General features: G+C 37.9%; 1 long non-coding RNA gene across 1 annotated transcript; it reads left to right on the top strand.

Annotated features, from left to right (window-relative positions):
- The first annotated feature begins 15,202 nt into the window (after positions 1-15,202).
- Positions 15,203-17,759, top strand: LOC123825631. Its single transcript, XR_006786929.1, has 3 exons — positions 15,203-15,562; positions 16,005-16,026; positions 17,200-17,759. It is a non-coding gene; the product is annotated as an uncharacterized LOC123825631 (long non-coding RNA).
- The last annotated feature ends 591 nt before the right edge of the window (positions 17,760-18,350 follow it).

Below are 18,350 nucleotides of genomic sequence, written 5' to 3'. Positions count from 1 at the left end.
TCTTCTGTAGTGCCAAAAGGTCTGGTGACCAGGACGAGAACAGTTTTGGAAATGAAGTATGGGAAGGGCAGAGGCTAAGCAGTGATTGAGAGTTGAAGACATACAAATATTGCACGTGAATCATCCTTGACTTTTTTTTATCCTTCTGGCATGTACATGAATTCTGGGGCATCATTTGAATTAAATGTCCACCCTTGAACTTATTTGAGGGTCTGGGAGGCTGTCAGCTTGTTCCTTTCATTAAGTCATGATGCTTTAGTTGGGAATGACCTATCAGGCAAAAAGAATAGGATTAATTCCAACAAGGGGTGAAAGAGTATGAAGAAAAGCCAGAGTGGCATGTCCTTCTGAGCTATAATTGTGAAGTTGTGTTCAGGGGTACAAGGGTTGATGTGAAGTGAACAACTCCATATCTCATATCTACAATGAATTCTCTTCCAAAGCTAAAATGACTCGGACTCAAGCACCTACTATTTAAGTAAGAAGAATCACTGCTTTTCTAATGCCAAATATCTTTCCATGTTTTTCTTGTAGTTTCAGTTTGTTCTCTCCATGCACTAGAGGCCTTGCTTCTTTGATGGTGTCCCCCTTTGGGATCAGAAAACTGCCCAAAATGGGCGGTGTTGGTGGGAGAATTTGAGTGTATTAACTGAGATGGTTCCTTTGGCAGCCACTCCATAATCTTTCTTGCTATTCTTTCTAAAGAAAAGTTTATTTCACATTATTGTTCAGATTTAGCACAATCTGTGTATGTGTGTTTGGGGGTAGTGTTTTAAGAGAATAAATAAAGAATATCACCTTTTATTACAATACATTGAACAATTTACCTGCTTTTTTTTCACCATGTTACAGCGGAAAGGAAACCCAGGCTCCATTACTTGCAAATATGATATATTGTTAACCCAATGATAAACCACCTAGGTTCAACAATTAACATTTTGCTATTACTCATTTGCTATATACATGTGTGTAGGTGTAATATAATAAAAATAGATAAATATTTGATTTTTTTTGCAAGTTCTTGGCTCATGGCTCCTAAGACTCTTGAGTGATGAGTGTTTTTTGTATGCTAATGAGATGACTGATGGCTCAGGGCCTCTCCTTGGCTTCAGGATTAGGCTGTTCACCAGAAAGTCCAAAGCATGATTAAGGGGCTGGAAATTTCATCCCTGCTGACCTCCACAGAGAGGAGAGGGGCTAGAGATTGAGTTGACTACTAAGGGTCAATGATCCAATCAGTCCTGCCTATGCAATGAAGCCTCCGTGAAAACCTTTAAATGATGGTGCTCAGAGACCTCCTAGTTGGTAAACACCTTGAGATGCTAGGAGGGTAGTGTATCCAGAGAGGGCACAGAAGCTCTGCACCCATTCTCCAACCCTTTGCCCTATTTACCTCTTCCATTTGGTTATTCTGAGTTATATCTTTTCAAATAAACTGGTAAATGTAAGTAAAGCACTTACCTGAGTTCTATGAGTTGTTTGAGAGTGAATGATCAAACTTGAACTGAGGGTTGTGGGAATCCCTGGATATACAGCTGGACAGCCAGACATACAGGTGACAACCTGGGACTTGTGACTGGCATCTGAAATGGTGCAGTCTTGTGGGACTGAGCTCTGAACCTGTGGGGTCTGTGCTAACTCTGGGTAGTTGGTGTCAGAATTGGATTGAATTGTAGGACACTCTTTTGGTGTCCAGAAGCCAGAGAATTGATTGTTGGAAAATATCATGGAATAAATACATGTGTAAGTAAATTATAGGCATCATGACAGTTTTTCCCAAAATGTTTTGGCCTGTCTCACCTATAAATAAGAACATTCTCCTACACAGGCACAATATCAGTATCACACTTCACAAAAACTGACAGTAGATTTCCTGATGTCATCTACTATGCAGTCAATATTCAGATTTCATCTGTGTTCCTCAAATGTCTTTTATGGCTATTTTTATTTTCAATATCGTGATTCAATGTAGAATCACAAATTGCATTGCATTTGGTTTTTATGTCTGTTTCCTCTCTCCTTTTCCTTAAAAAATATACTTACCCTTTTGTAAATGACTTTGGTATTTTTGAGGCATCTAAGTCAACTTTCCTGTAGAATGCCCCACACTTTGGATTTGCATAGTTGTTTTTCTTCAGGATGTGATACCTTTTCTAGGCCTTATATCTTCATCTGTGAAATGAGTGTAGCAACAGTAGCTGTCACCTGGCTACTATGTACTAGTACATAGTCAACATGAGCATTAAATGAAATATTGCTTATAAAGTGCTAAGAACAGTGTCTGGCACACAAGGAATGCTCAAAAAAATAAATGCTGCTGTTGTCATCATTATGATCAACATCCTCATCATCCTCATTGTTACCACCATCATCTACAGTACTTCAGGCTCCAAACTGCATTGACACACAAACTTTTCTGATTCTTTCCTCACCCTTTTGGGATCTCTTATGCTGGTCCTTGTCCTGGAGAACTTAATTGAGTAATCCCAAGTCAAATGAATCTCCTAGCCTCTTAGAGAACTGGAGTTCAGCCTTACTCATCCTCCTAAGGACAACCGTCTTTTTTCAGAATCACAATTTTATTACCCAAATGCCTCAGACAATAGCAGGGCATTGAGTGGTATTTAATGCTCACCTAGAGAGGGCACCATTGGTGATCTTGGTGCTGAGGCTGTTGATGCCACACTGCTGCAGTGCTGGGGTAGGGGGGTGGTGAAGTATATTGGCTGGCAAGGAAGTGAGGAGTATGCTGCCAGAAGACTGGGCTCAAAGCCAGATGCTAATTACGATGGCCTAGGAGTGCCAGTACCTGTCAGCCATCATCTAAGGAAGTGTGGGGGCTGGTGGGAGTGTGAGAGGTAAGAGAAATGGGAAAGGTGACGGGGACTGAAAGGTTGGAGAAATCTACTTGCTCCCCTAGAGTCCACCCTCCCTTCAGACCGAAGCTGTCTGGGAGAAATTGTAGCTGTTACCATAGCAGCAGCAGCAGCTGATGCATGAGGCACAGTGTCTTTATTAGGAACCTCGGTCAAGCTTGTGCCAGTATTTTTCCATTTGAATCTCATTTCTTCAGTGAAAAAAGAGACCAGAGGCTGGGGATGGCATGGGTTGGGCTGGGGGTGTCTGGATGTAGAGACAGGAGATTTCTCAGCTGTCCTACTGAATTATAGGGGATTGCTGATAGACAGGAAGCACATATTTTATATTGCTTTGATAGGACATAATTTAAATATTCAAACAACTTCAGAATTCCCTTCAATTAACATGAGTTGCTGAAACAGCACCCTCACTGCCTTTTGGAAGGTACAAAGTACTACTTTTTGGAAACCTTTGCAGGAGGGTTGTCTCTAGCTGTGAAGAACACCAGTCTGGGAGTCAGACTGACTTTAGGCTCCCAGCTCTGCTACTTTCCAGCAGATCGGCTCTGGGCCAACGGCTCTACCTTTTTATGTCTCAATTCCCTGATCTGTAAAATGGAGATAATAAGAGTAGCTGCCTCATAGGGTTGTGGTGAAAACTAAATAAGCACAAGCACAGAGTTAAGCTCAATACTTGACGCACATTAGATACACAAAAAATGGTTGCTACTGTTACTACTACAAATATTTCCATTACTACTATGGCAGCTATTCCGTTATTACTGTGAGTACCACTGGTACTAGTACTGTTACTGCTCTTATCGTTACTACAATTACTACTAGTACTCCTCCTGCTCTCCCTCCTCCTGTCACCATGGAGATAATACCTTTATGCTGAACATAGGATTATGAATCACTCTTCTCCTGTAACAGTACATCACTGCCTGAATTAGCCCTCATTTTTTTTCTTAAAGATTTTATTTATTTAACTTTTAGAGAGAGGGGGAGGGAGGGAGAAAGAGAAGGAGAGAAACATCAACGTGTAGTTGCCTCTCTCGTGGCCCCTACTGGGGACCTGGCCCACAACCCAGGCATGTGCCTTGACTGGGAATGGAACTGGTGACCCTTTGCTTCATAGCCCATGCTCATTTCACTGAGCCACACGAGCCAGGGCAGCCCTCATCTTTTTGAGGAGCTGAGGTGAGAGATTGAGATGATGTGGTTGCTGCCCTCATAGACTGTGAGTCTTGTGGTAGATGAAGGCAGGACACCACAGATATCTGAGGACCCTGTGAAAGCAGCAGGGGTTTTGCTAGAAGAGACTGCACAACTGACGTAGTTTAGTATTTTTCAGCCCTGTCATTAAAGTAACCCCTCTTTATTTTTGTCCTACATACTATACACATTGTTCCTTATATTGGGGTTTTCCTTTAAATTGCTACCTTTTTTATTGGCCAAATAAATGTGATATTGAAGGAAACTTTATAGCACTATGAAAAATGTAAAACTACTATCACTTAACATGAAAAAAGTAGCTGTAAAAATGAAAATGATGGAAACAATCAGTGCCATCAAATTCTAGCTAATACTTGTTTACTGTAGAAAGGTGGAGGCTTGGGCTCACTTGGATAAAGGAAAGAATAAACAAATGGGAGCTCATCAAAATAAAAATGTATTCATGGCTAAAGAAAACAGTATTAAAATGAAAAAAGAACCAACCATATGGGAAAACATATTTGTCAATGATACATTGGACAAGGGTTTGATCTCCAAAATATATAAAGAACTCACATGACTCCACTCCAGGAAGACAAAAACCCAATTAAAAATGGGCAAAGGACTTGAACAGACACTTCTCCAAGAAGGACATACAGAGGGCCCAGAGACATATGAAAAGATGCTCAGCATCACTAGCCATCAGAGAAAAGCAAATTAAAACCACAATGAGATACCATTTCACACTGGTCAGAATGACCATCATAAACAAATCAACAAGCAAGTGTTGGAGAGGATGTGGAGAAAAGGGAACCCTAGTGCACTGTTGGTGGGAATGCAGACTGGTGCAGCCACTGTGGAAAACAGTATGGAATTTTCTTAGAAAATTAAAAATGGATCTGCCTTTTGACCCAGCAGTGGTTATATTCTAAGAACCCTGAAACACCAGTCCAAAAGAACCTATGAACCCCAATGTTCATAGCAGCACAATTTACAATAGCCAAGTTCTGGAAGCAACCTAGATGCTCATTAGTAAATGAGTGGATCAAAAACTGTGGTACATTTACATGATGGAATACTGTGCAGCAGAAAGAAAGAAGGAGTTCCTACCCTTTGTGACAGCATGGATGGAACTGGAGAGCATTATGCTAGTGAAATAAGCCAGGCTGTGTGGGACAAATACCATATGATCTCACCTTTAACTGGAACATAATCAACAACAACAAAAAAAGCAAGCAAAATATAACCTGAGACATTGAAATTAAGAACAATCTAACAATAGCCAGAGGGGAGGGGGGAGGAGACAGTGAGGAGAAGGGTTTTCAGAAACTACTATAAAGGACACATAGACAAAACCAAGGGGGAGGGTGGAAGCAAGGGATTGAGGTGGGTTTGGCTGGGGTGGGGATTGGCAGAAAATGCAGATAATTGTAATTGAACAACAATAAAATAATTTTTAAAAAAGATGGAGGTATCAGTAAATGCAGTACTTGCATCCTCTCACAACCACATAAAAAATACAACTAAATTACAAAAACAAAACAAAACAAGAAGAAAAAGAAAAAGGGGGTCAGCAAGTGTTCAGGAGGTGCTGAAGATGTGCTAGCACCCAAATGAAACTTGCTTGTGACCAGAAGTATTGAAAACAACTGAAGGGGATGATTTTTTCACTCTGTGGTCCAGTGATGTCTAATGTTCCATGTGTGTCTTACCTAAAGCCAATGCTGACCTTCACAAGAATGAACAATGACCTCATCTCAGAGGAGGTGGAGGGGGGCCAGCCTCCAGGGACAAGTGGACATCCAGGTGGAAGGAACAGAGTTAGAGACAATATGGTACATGCAGCATGAAGTTAATCACCTTCAAGCAACTTCAAGCATTAATATTTTGGAGTCACTGAAGGGGAGGGGGACAGAGAGACAAAGGTCCACATCATGAAGGCTTTATGGAGGACACTAAGAAATTCAGATTTCATTCACTGAGTGAAGTGCAAACATTGAAATATATTAGAGTAGAATGACAAGATAGTAATAATAGGTGTTGGTTAGAAGTGCTTATGATGCACTAGGTATTGAATCTTCACAAGAACTCTTGTGATTGGCAATACCATCCCAGTTCTACATATTAGAAAACTGAGGGTTAATGAGGTTAAGTAGCTTATCCAAATATGGTAGATTGTAAAAATGATCCCAATTCTCCATCCCAACCCCCACCTCCATGTCTGTTATTTTGTAAAGTGACTTTTCACCTTCCTCCAAAAGAGGTATCTGTTTTTCTACCCACTAGCCTTGTGATCTACATGGACCAAAAGAAAGCAGGAGAAGGGACAATGGGTGAGTTCCAAGCCTAGGCCTCTACAGGTTCCCTAACATCAGCATATATATAGACCTGGCTGGCCTTCCACAGAATGAGAGGGCATGTGGACCAGGGCCCAGTTATTCCATTTGAGGCCCAGATATGTGATAGCCCAGCCAAGACTAGCACAGACACTTCTCCAACCTGCAGTTGACCATAGACCCACAAGTGAGCCCAGACAAGACCAGAACAACCACCCATCTGACCCATGGTCTCATGAGCAATAAGGAGTCGTGTTATTTAAGCCACAGCATTTTAGAGCAGCTTGTCAGTAAAAGCTACTGAAAAACCAAGATAACCCAGCAAGTAACTTGTTAGAGTTCCTGTTTCTTCCTAGGCTGAGCTCTTTTTCCACCTCCGCTGTGCTTCTAAAGACTGTTTCTCTGGAATGCTCACATTTCCAGTTTAAGCTGACATGTATCATTTCCTCAGTGCAACACTCATAGCTTTTCACTGGATGTGGACCACACCACATTAGCTGCCTGCACTAACCACCACCTCATTAAGATTTGACCAACACACTAGTAGATCATAGATTCAGGAGGGGCAGAGAAAGATATGTCTCACCCCACCAAGAATATTTTCCACAAGTGGCACCTTCAATAATTCTTTTAAGACAGTGGTTCTCAAACAAAAGTGATTTTGATCACCTAGGAGCATTGGCAGTGTCTGGAGACATTTTTATTCTCACATTTGGGGAGTGAGTGCTGCTAAGTAGACATTTTACAATGTACAAGACAACTCCCCCACAACAAATTATCCTACATATCAGTAGCAGGGAAGTGGAGAAACCCTGTATTAATGTAGCATGTAAACAAGGCCATTGTGACTATGATGGAAACACATTTGAGCAGTGGACCTCAACCCTGGCTATGTATCCAGGGAAATTTTTATAAAAAAAATATCAACACCAACCCCCATCCCCAGAGACTCTGATAGAAATGGGGTGGACTAAAAACCACTATTTTAGAAAAAAATACTATGACAATGAGTCATATAGAAGATAGTGAAATGAGGTTTTACAGAAATATGTTTGCCCTTTTCCTCGTCTGACTAGCATTTCTGCCTTGTCTTGCTCCCCTTATGTTCGAATCTGACTGCAACCCTCTCCACGATTACTTTTCACCCTGTGGCTTATCTCTCCTGTTTTTTTTTTTTAAGATTTTTATTTATTTATTTTTAGAGAGAGAAGGGAGGGAAATAGAGAGAGAGAGAAACATCAATGTGTGGTTGCTGGGGGTCATGGCCTGCAATCCAGGTATATACCCTGACTGGCAATTGAACCTGCAACACTTTGGCTTGCAGCCCACGCTTAATCCACTGAGCTACGCCAGCCAGGGCTTCTTGCCTGTTTTTTTATCTGTCTGTGTTGCCCTTCCTCATCACCCTTACTTCAAATAAACCCTTGATTTTTTTTTAAGATTTTATTTATTTATTTTTTAGAGAGGGAAGGGAGGGGGGGAGAGAGAGAGAGAGAGAGAGAGAGAGAGAGAGAGAGAGAGAGAGAGACATCAATGTACGGTTGCTGGGGGTCATGGCCTGCAACCCAGGCATGTGCCCTGACTGGGAATTGAACCTGCGACACTTTGGTTCGCAGCCCACACTCAATCCACTGAGCTACGCCAGCCAGGGCAAACCCTTGATTTCTGATGCAAAACTATCTGCTCACAGATTTTTGTGAGGCTGTCATTTATAGAAAGCATTTCAAGATTTATTGTAGGCTTTTCTTGGAGGTTTTAGATTATTGCCAGGACATACTGGGGGCAGTCTTCTGATCTCTGTACTTTTATTCATCCTTCTCTTCTGGGCACTAGAGGATTAACTCAGCAAACTCAAATGGTCAAATCCTGCACATTACCCCCACAAAGGACTGACCTGTGATCTGCTCCTGGGCCTGGCTATTACCTAGAAGCCCTTGGAATATCCTAACTGATAAGAGTGTTTTTATATACTTGAGGCCTTGGGCCATGCCAGATCAGTTTGAATGCTGGAGGGGTTTGGGGGAGGGTAACTAAGTCAGTCAGGTAGTCACTCCATGCCCAGATGACTGGGCCCCTGTCATAACCATGGACACTAAGGCTTAGGTGAGCTTCCCAGGTTGACAATATTCTGCGTATTATCAATACATCATTGCTGAAGAATTAAGCATTGTGATTCCACTGGGAGGTAGAGCTGAAGGCTAGCACCTGGACTCTGCCTTATGCACACTTCTCCTTTGCTGACTTTAATCTGTACCCTTTCACTGTAATAAACTGTGAATATAACAGCTTTTCTGAGTTCTGTTAGTCCTTCTAGCAAATCATCAACCTGAGGATGATTTGGGGGACCCTGACACATCTTCTCTGCTCCCTATAGGGAATCTATTTGCATGGCATGGTGAATGTAGCCCAGCCACTGACTTGGAAGACCAGTGGGGAGTGAGTCAGCCCACAGGGCCTGAGTGCACAGATTGGTTTTCCCATGGGGAATCAGGCCTGCATTGTACCTAGGCTGCTTTGAGGTCTACTTTTTGCTGAAACTCCCTCACCCTGAATTGAGGCAGCAAATGTTTACTGCATATCTTTAAAGTAACTTCCTAAAATCTATGCTAAACCTCCCAAGAACGAGTGTAACCACTTCAACCACTTTTTCCTTTGCACCTGCAAATGTCCCTTTTCTTTGTAGTAATTAGTAACTTCTCCTTTGTTATCTGTAAAAGGTAACCACCTAAAGCAAACCTGTGCATAGTAAATGAGGACTGTCTTAGATGTAATGTGCCCAGAAAAGCAATAAAAGCCTGTATAGGCAGGACTAGGGCCCTCTCTCACTCAGATAGTGGCCATGCCATCCCTTTTTCTCCACAGAACTTCTGCAGTCTGTGTGAATTTGTTCATCACATCCACAACACATGGACCTCTCAGGCCAGAGTCCACATCAGCTCCCTCCTCTCTTTCCCCTTCTGGCATTAACTAAGAGATTCTTCTACATGTCTCTGCAAGGCAGTTTTGACATTTCAGATCATTTGTGGTCTCACACTCTTGTTTAAGTGGTTTATCAAGCAATCTCTTTCAAATAAATTCAGTGCTTTGCATGGAAATGATGCTGTTAAAAAGAAACTATGTTCTCCAGGTCATTACATTCTTTTGCAAACATTACTGGGTAAGTTATGCACACACACACACACACACACACACACACACACACACACTCAGAACTGCCCAACCTTCACCAGAACCAGGACTAGATGTTGCCTCACTGCAAAAATTTAGGAATCATTTTTGCTTACTATATAAGGCAAGTGAACATAGAATGAAAAACACAACTGGCAGCATACCTAGAATTGGCCTCTGCAGATAAGATAATGTTCTTTTTTCTACTTCTCACAAGTGCTTTCAGCTGAGTAGATTCCTTTATATGAATGTACCATAATTTTCTCAACCACTAGTACTCTGTGGTTGGATTCTTGACTCTTTTTGAATAGTTTTGCTTTTCCAAATAAAGCAAATATATATTCTTGTATAAAAATAAGTATTCTTGTATAATAATCATTAAATTCTTCTATAATTATTATCTTAAAATAAATTTCTACAAATGGAATTTCTGAATTAAAGAATACAGATATTTATAAGACTTTTGAAAGATTACATCTTTTGGGGACTATATCAAATGAAAATTTCACCAGTTCTGTGTAAACATGATTGTTTCCCTCTTCCCTTACCGTATTGGGCATTAATTACTTATTCCATTAATTAATTAATTGCTCTATAAGTACAAGAACAATTAGCTAAATTATAGTACATTTATGTGACAGAATATTATGCTGTAGAGAATAAGGGAAGCTTTTGAAATATAAACATGGAGAGAAGCAAAATGAAAGACTTTCCCTATCCCAATACAATAAAAGGAATGAAACATTGACTGAATCTAGATCTGGAAAACACTAGGAACATTTAGAGGAAAAAAGGAAGGTTTATGCCCCCATGTTATGGCTTTAAAATGTCAATGGAAGAAATACAGATTTCCTATAATTGGTAGGCGGCTTCTGCCCTGTACCCCAGGGAGTGAAAAGAGTGGTAAGAAGTAAGTAGAAGGTAAAGGCAAAAATCCTGAAAAATCTTACTACTGTGCCCCAGTTTGGAGAAAAGACAGTATAGGGGGTGAGCCAGCAGCCTGGAGAAAGGCCTCATCCCCCTTGGAGGAGAAGCCCCTTACTTATATCCAAGTGTCCTACCAGAGAGTTGAAAACTGGCTAGTGCCTGGCACAGTTGTCCCCAGACAGCAGGAGAGCATGAAGGAGCAGTAGACTGGTTGCAAGCACCTTGCTCTAACCATCTCCTGCCATAAAAGATTATACTGATAAAGAAAATAAATTAGATAAATCTCCTGAAGGTATGTGTGGCAGGTAGAGGTCCACCCTGCCACTCCCCTTTTTTCCTTCCACTTCTGGCTAAGAGGGGAGTAGTGAACCCTGTGATGATTCCTTAATTAACTAAGAGATTGTGGTTAGCACTGTGATGGGAAGCAGAGGCCAGCTGTCAGCAGTCACTACTACTTATAGGCTCAATTTAGCTCTGTTTTGCTTTACTGCCTTTCCCAACCCACCCCCAATGTAAAAACTGACAAAACAGAAACCCAGCAAGTGTATCTATATTTTTAAATAACTTTATAAGCTTTGTGATTTTTTAAAAATGTATTACTTATTTATTTTTAGAGAGAGGGGAAGGGAGGGAGAAAGAGAAAGAGAGAGAAACACCAATGTGAGAAAGAAATATTGATAGTTGCCTCTCCCACATGCCCTGATTGGGGCCAAACCCACAACCCAGGCATGTGCCCTGAACAGGAATCAAAATGGTGACTTTTTGCTTTGTAGGACAATGACCAACCAATTGGGCCATGCTGGTCAGGGCTGTACCTATTTTCTTTTATTTTAGACATTAAATAGATATTTTCTAACATTGACAAGTCAGAAAATAGAGACTTAAGATATTACCAGAAAGTATAAAGGCAACCTAAAATTATAAAGCTAAAAGCTACCAGAAACACATAGATATGAAGTAAGGTAGAACAAAGCAAACATAGCACTTGTATCTTATTACTAAAAACAAAGGAAATAAAGACAGAAACATAAGATGAAAGAATTAAAACAAATCATATTTGTTATTTCAGTAAATGAATATGGAGTTTTAAAAAAGGAATTTAAAGAGAAAGACTTTCAGACTGGATCAAAAATCAAAACCCAGCTTTTGGTTGAAAACAAAAGAATATGTCAAAGTTTCTTGGGAAAGTTGAAAGATATGAACAAAGACATACTGGGTGAAGATAAGAAAATAAGCTGGGTTCATGCTATTAATATTAGAAAAAGATGAATCCAAGGTTAAGTGAGGTAATCAAGACCAACTGGGGCATTTTATGATGACAAAGGCTATGTTTGTTCCACAATATGAGATGAAAGTGAAAAAGTAGAAATAGCACAAACCATTTTAAAATCACAATACAAAGAAACTAGAAATTAGTAACCAAATTAGAAGGTAAAACCTACCACCCATCTGGGCTGGGGAGAAGTGTAAGGGGAGAGAAAGAGACAGAGAAGGAAAGGGAGTGAGGAAAAGAGTAGGGGGAGAGAGAGAGAGATCAAAACAAAATATTAAGCCAAACTTTCTCAATATCTTAAATAATAAAATACAGTTAATACACATTAAAATCTATGTTATGTGGCCAAAGCTGGGTTAAGAGGACAATACATAGTCTTAAACAAATACATTAATAAAGAAGGCAAAAGAAATAAATGAATTTAATATCAACCAGAAAAGTTAGAAAAAGAACAACAAACTATCTTAAGAAATCAGAAGGAAAAAATAGTAAAGAAATTAGTGAATGAGAAAAAAACCCAAATAAGTAAAATTGGTTAATCCAAGAGCTGGCTCTTTGGGATAGGGTCAGTTAGAATGAAATAAACTACTGAGTAGATTGGGAAGCCCCCCAAACAGAGGAACTTAAAAGATTTAGTACCTAGCAAAACTTTGTGCCATTAATTTTGAAAATCTGAATGCAATACATAATTTTCTAGGAACATAAATAATTGTACCAAAAATAAACACAATGTTAGAAATCTTAGAACAATAAGCAGGAGCAAAGCTGCAAATGTTATCAACCAGCTCCCTATGAAGAGTCCACCAGAACTATAGGGCTTCTTAGAGGAATTCTTCTAAATAGCCAAGAAATAAACAATTCTGCTTCTGTATACCATAAATGTTGTATATTTCAGAGAAGTAAAGAATGCTTATTTTTCTGTGAAAGCCACATCAAAACTGGAAAATCATTTTATAAAAACTATATACCAAGCTCATTTAAAATATGATATGTTAAATAAAATATTACTAAAGAAAAACTAACATATTTCAGGAATGTAGGACATGCTCAGTATTAAAAACTCTATTAATAAGTACTGTTCACTATGTATCTTGATTCCAAAAAAAGCATCATAAAATAATCTAAAAATGTTAATGGTATTAGCATAAAATTGACAAAATACTCTTTGAGATCCTTCCGAATCTCAACTGTATCCCTGTCTAACTCCACCCCCCACCAACTTTTTAGAAAAAAATATTTCCAAATTTTGAAACATGCACTCTATTTTGCTGATGAATCTCTCTAGTTTTATTAATCTTATCAAAGATCCAGATCAAAATGTATTCAACATTTGTTTCTCTCTATTGTTTAATTTAGTAATGTTTACTTTTATCATGAGTGATTCCATCTATCTGCTAGTTTATTTTATTTAGTTCTTTTTTATGTCCTCTTTTTTCAATCAAAAACTTATTTCATTTCTTTTATTTTTCTTAATAAAAGAATTTATAATTATGGGGTTGCCTCTGATGCTGGGTTGCCTACATCTTGTCAGTTTTGTATATTCTGTACATGACAAAAAGTGAAGTTTTAATTTCCTCTTTTCCTCAAAGTAACTTACATGGGTAATTTTTAAAATTCTAAGTATTTTGATTTTTTTATTAGCCTGATGTTATTTACCTATAGTTTGTTTTTATCAGATAATTTGACTTGTAAGATTTCTGCCATTGGAATTTACTTAGTTTTTCACTTGGCCTGATATGTTATTTATTATGCATTCTTTATATGTTTGAAAAGTTATATATTTTATATATATCTATTTATCTAACATTTATTAATATCATTCAAATCCTGATTTTCTTATATTTTGTTTTGTCAGGATGAGAATAGTTTGTGAATCTCTTGCTCAATTTAGTTTTATCAATATTTCTTATAGTTTTATATAAATTATTACTTTTAATCCTCAAATTACTTGCCTGAGCCTTGTTTTAAATTTAAGACAATACATGCAATGGCATTTCACAAAAGCTGTCAGTTAAAAAACTGCTGACTATAGCTCTTGTGGGAAAGCACTGGATGTTCGCTGAATAGCTTTCTCTTTGAAAACATGTTAAAAAGATAATGTATGCTAGTCATAAAATTAAGTTAAAGATACACTTTTATGAATTTTTGCCACCATAAAATTAAGTTTTGTCTAAGTTTGATAACAAAGAAAGGCAAGAAACTTTCTTAAATTCAGAGATTGGCCTTAATAGTTCCAAGGACTGTTAAAATCTTAAAACAAATGTTTCATACAGAAAATGACATTTGCTAGAGTGTTTCTTGTAGAGAATTTTGCTGGTTTCCTAAAGTTTTGAGCTACATTTATCATGGGAGGTTCATTTTTCATCCTGATCCAGTTATAATGAACTCAGCCAGCATGTCAACTGTATATTCTCTGGGAGTCGGGAAAAGCTCTTATAAGAATTTTCTCCTTATCTAAGTCACATCACAGAAATACCGGATGGTTACAGTGAAAACAGTTTAAGCAAAACCTGTCTTTGGCAGTTGCTTTTATTTTTCTCTGTCAATGCTTTGCTTTTCATCTTAGAGATGTTTATTAATGTTATTATCTCTTAAAGGGGTTGTACCTCCTATTGTAAAATAATGCTCTGTCCAAAGTGCTTGTGGTTATAATTCATTCTTCCTTTAAAATTAATATTACTGTTCTGTTTTCTTTACTTTTGTATTTCCAATGTTGTTTTGACCATCCACTCTTTTTTCTCTTAACACCTTTGATTCACTTTGCATTATGTTTTTCTCTTGAAAACATAGCTAGCTATATTTCTAAAATCTAGTCTAAAGGGCCTTTTTTTTTTTTAAAGATTTTATTTATTTATTTTCAGAGAGGGAAAGGAGGGAGAAAGAGAGAGAGAGAGAGAAACATCAATGTGCGGTTGCTGGGGGTCATGGCCTGCAACCCAGGCATGTACCCTGACTGGGAATCGAACCTGCGACACTTTGGTTCGCAGTCCGAGCTCAATCCACTGAGCTACACCAGCCAGGGCTAGGGCCTTTTTTTTTAATGGTGTTGGTCGAATTCTTTTATTTCTGTTATATTAGGTCTTGCTATCTTCAACAAGTTTTCTAACTTATGAAGTTAATTCTGCCATGTTTATTTTTCCTTCTTGTCATTTGCCCTGTGAATCATGCCATCTTCTTGGGGTTATTGTTCTGCTTTTTATAGATTTGTTCATCTCAGTTTATTCATTTATTCCTAAGCTCAGACAGTTCAGAGTTTCCATAATCCTGCCTTGGTAAAAGGCAGTGATCTCAGGGAAGTGGAATGCAAGTTTAATTTGGGAAATGGCTTAAAGCCAATGCTCTCAAGAAGCTCTAATTTCAGGTACTTGATACAAAGTTCAAGGCAATTCTCAAGCCGATCTGCTGATTCAATTGTTTTCCTTGACTAATCTACTTACTCAATGTCAAGTTCACCAAAGGAATTTGGGATCAGGATCACATTTAACATTCTGTGCTCTATGGGCCTGAAGGTGAATTTAACCTATAGGAAGACAGAGAGTTAGCAATGGGGTGTCGACAATCCAAACCTGAGTCGCTTTAAGGAGAAGAAGGGCAAATTGAGGATCCCAAACATTTTAATTTTTGCCTCCTTTCCCTGAGGAAGCTTATGTTTTTTGTTCCTGTCTCCACCTGTTTGAACCTGAATTACCACTTAATCAACATCTATATTTAAGAAAGAAAACAGAAGACAAGAACAGTGGACATGGAAATAGGAACTTCGAGAACAACTTGTAGGCTGGAAAATGGTGAGTTTGGTGGGTTGGATGCCAGTTGGGACTGTGGTCTGGAGGTTTTGAATGCAACTGTAGCTTGTGGTAGGTCACCTGCATGTTAGCCAAAAGAGTAGTAGAAGCAAGCCTCAGAAATCAGTTTTGATCACTGTTTGGCATTTCCCATTTTGGGTTTACAGAAAGGCCACTATCTAATTTGCATATCTTATTTTCAAATAATTACTTTTGACATGTGCATTAAAAACTATAACTAGTGATAATATTTATTTAGATACCATGTAATCTATATTGCATTTAATTACATTTAATTGCTGTCTTTGTTTATCTTCTCACTTCTGTCAAGACTTCCCTTTTCTTAAGTTTTTTCCCCAAAGTAATTTTAATTATATGAGTAATACATGAGTGCACTGCTCCTATTAAGTCCAAGTTAGCCTAAGTTTCCTCTCTTTCTCCACAGAGGCACAGAAGTAACCACTATTGTATGTATCTATCTATCCTATCTGTCTATTTACCCATCCATTTAATCAGTTTTAATGTGCAATATTAAAAAAATGACATCACATTGTACAACTTGCTTTTCCCTCCTCCCTACCTAGAACTATATCTTAGAGATTTAACCACATCTAGTGGATCTTTGAACAATGAGGGCAGTCAAAAATCCACATAGAACTTTGGACTCCCCAAAAACCTAACTACTACTAGCCTACCAATGACTGGGAGCCATACCAACAAAATAGTTGATTCACACATATTTTGTAGTCATACATATTATATACTGTATTCTTACAATAAAGTAAGCTAGAGAAAAGAGAATGTTATTAAGAAAGCCATAAGGAAAATACATTTACAATATTTATTTTTAAAAATCTGTATATAAGTGAACCCATGCAGTTCAAATCTATATTGTTTCAGGGACAATTATATCTATTTTAAACTATGGCATAAAATTCCTTAGAATAAATGCACTACAAATTTGGGACCATAGCCCAATTGATGGCTATGAGACCTGTTTCAGTTGGTGGACATTGTAAACAATGTTGCAAGGAACATCCAACTACATGCCTTCTTGTGCACTTATGCAGAGATCTTTTTAAGGGAAGAAACTAAGCAGTAAATTGCTCAATTTATTGTTGTTGTTTTATATTTCTAGGACTATACTAGCAAGTACAGTAGCCACTAGCCACATGTAACCACTGAGCACTTGAAATATGGCTAATGTGAGTGAAGAATTAAATTTTTAGCTGTACTTCATTTTTTAAATTTCAAAATGGAATCAGTACAAGACTTTTTTCTGTTAAATTTAATCTTAGTAGGATGAACAAATAATTGCACTTTAATAATTGCACTGCATAAAGTATTATCATTATATTGTAGGACACATGCTGGGCACACATAGCATATGCCTTGTCTTAAGTTGGCCATATATATGCATGTTTCTAGGGTTACATGTGAACACATCACTAATATGAGTGGTCTCAATGGACTGATTCAATTTGAATGATTTTTTTCTGTGCACTGATCTAACATTTAATGTATTTACTTAAATGTTTTATGCAAATATTATGAATTGCATGATACCTTTATAAATCACAATTGATAATTGAATCAAAATACATGTTCAATTATAATATCATTCTATTCGTTTTCTATAGGGTAACACAATTTTAAATCCAAAATGAAAACATAAAATTGATACAGAATCACACAGAGATGCAGAAGCTAGTATGATGACCAGAATAGTAAAGAGAAAAAGGAGACTGGAAGAAAAAAAATCAGATTTCATGGAGAATGTCTACAGGAATTAGGTGTGACAAAGCAAAACAAAAATTCTGTGTTTGTTGTGACACAAACATTTAAAAAATAATAAGTTAGAAATATTGAGACATTTTCAGCAAATACATAGTGAATTCGGTAAGTTTTTTCTCAACATTCAAAAAGAATTGGTGTAACTCATGAAAAGGTGTCCAATATCACTAGTCACTTGGGAAATGCAAATCAAAATCACAATGAGATACTGCTTCACATCCATTAGGATGGCTATTGTCCTCCCCACTCCATCACAAGAACAGCAACAACAAAACCCCAGAAAATAACAAGTTTTGGTGAAGAAAAATTGAAACTTTTGTACATTTCTAGTGGGAATATAAAATGGTTTAATCACTGTGAACAACAGTATGGCAATTCCTCAAAAAACTAAACATAGAAATACCATATAATCCAGTAATTCTACTTCTGGGTATATACCCAAAAGAAGTGAGAGCAGGGATTTGAACAAGTATTGGCATGCTCATATTCACAGCAGCATTATTCACAATAGCTAAATGCTGTAGGCAACTCAAATGTCCATTGCTGAATGACTGAATAAACAAAATGTGGTCTATACATACAATGGAATACTATCTAGGTTTAAAAAGGAAGGGAATTCTGACAAAGGCTACAACATGGATGAAGTTTAAAGACATTATTGTAAGTGAAATAAGCCAGTCACAAAAGAATGAATATTACATGATTCCACTTATATGAGATTCCTAGAACAGTCAGATTCATAGAGACAGAAAGTAAAGTGGTGATTGCCTGGGGTTGGGGGGCAGGGAAGGGAAAGATTGTTTAATGTGGACAGGGTTTCAGCTGCAGAAGATAAATGAAAAAGTTCTGGAGATGGGTGGGTAGTTGTAAGGGTTGCACAACAATGTGAATGTGCTTAATGCCACAGAATTGTACACTTAAAATGGTTAAAATGGTACATTTTATGTTGTTTATATTCATAATTAAAAAAACTATGGAGACCTCTGATCAAGATGGA

Source organism: Phyllostomus hastatus, unplaced genomic scaffold (assembly GCF_019186645.2).
Source record: "Phyllostomus hastatus isolate PE091 unplaced genomic scaffold, TTU_PhHast_1.1 phas_contig_64, whole genome shotgun sequence".
NCBI classification, from domain to species: Eukaryota; Metazoa; Chordata; class Mammalia; order Chiroptera; family Phyllostomidae; genus Phyllostomus; species Phyllostomus hastatus.
The sequence above is the reverse complement of the archived record's forward strand: the minus strand, read 5'-3'. Positions and strand labels throughout refer to the sequence as shown.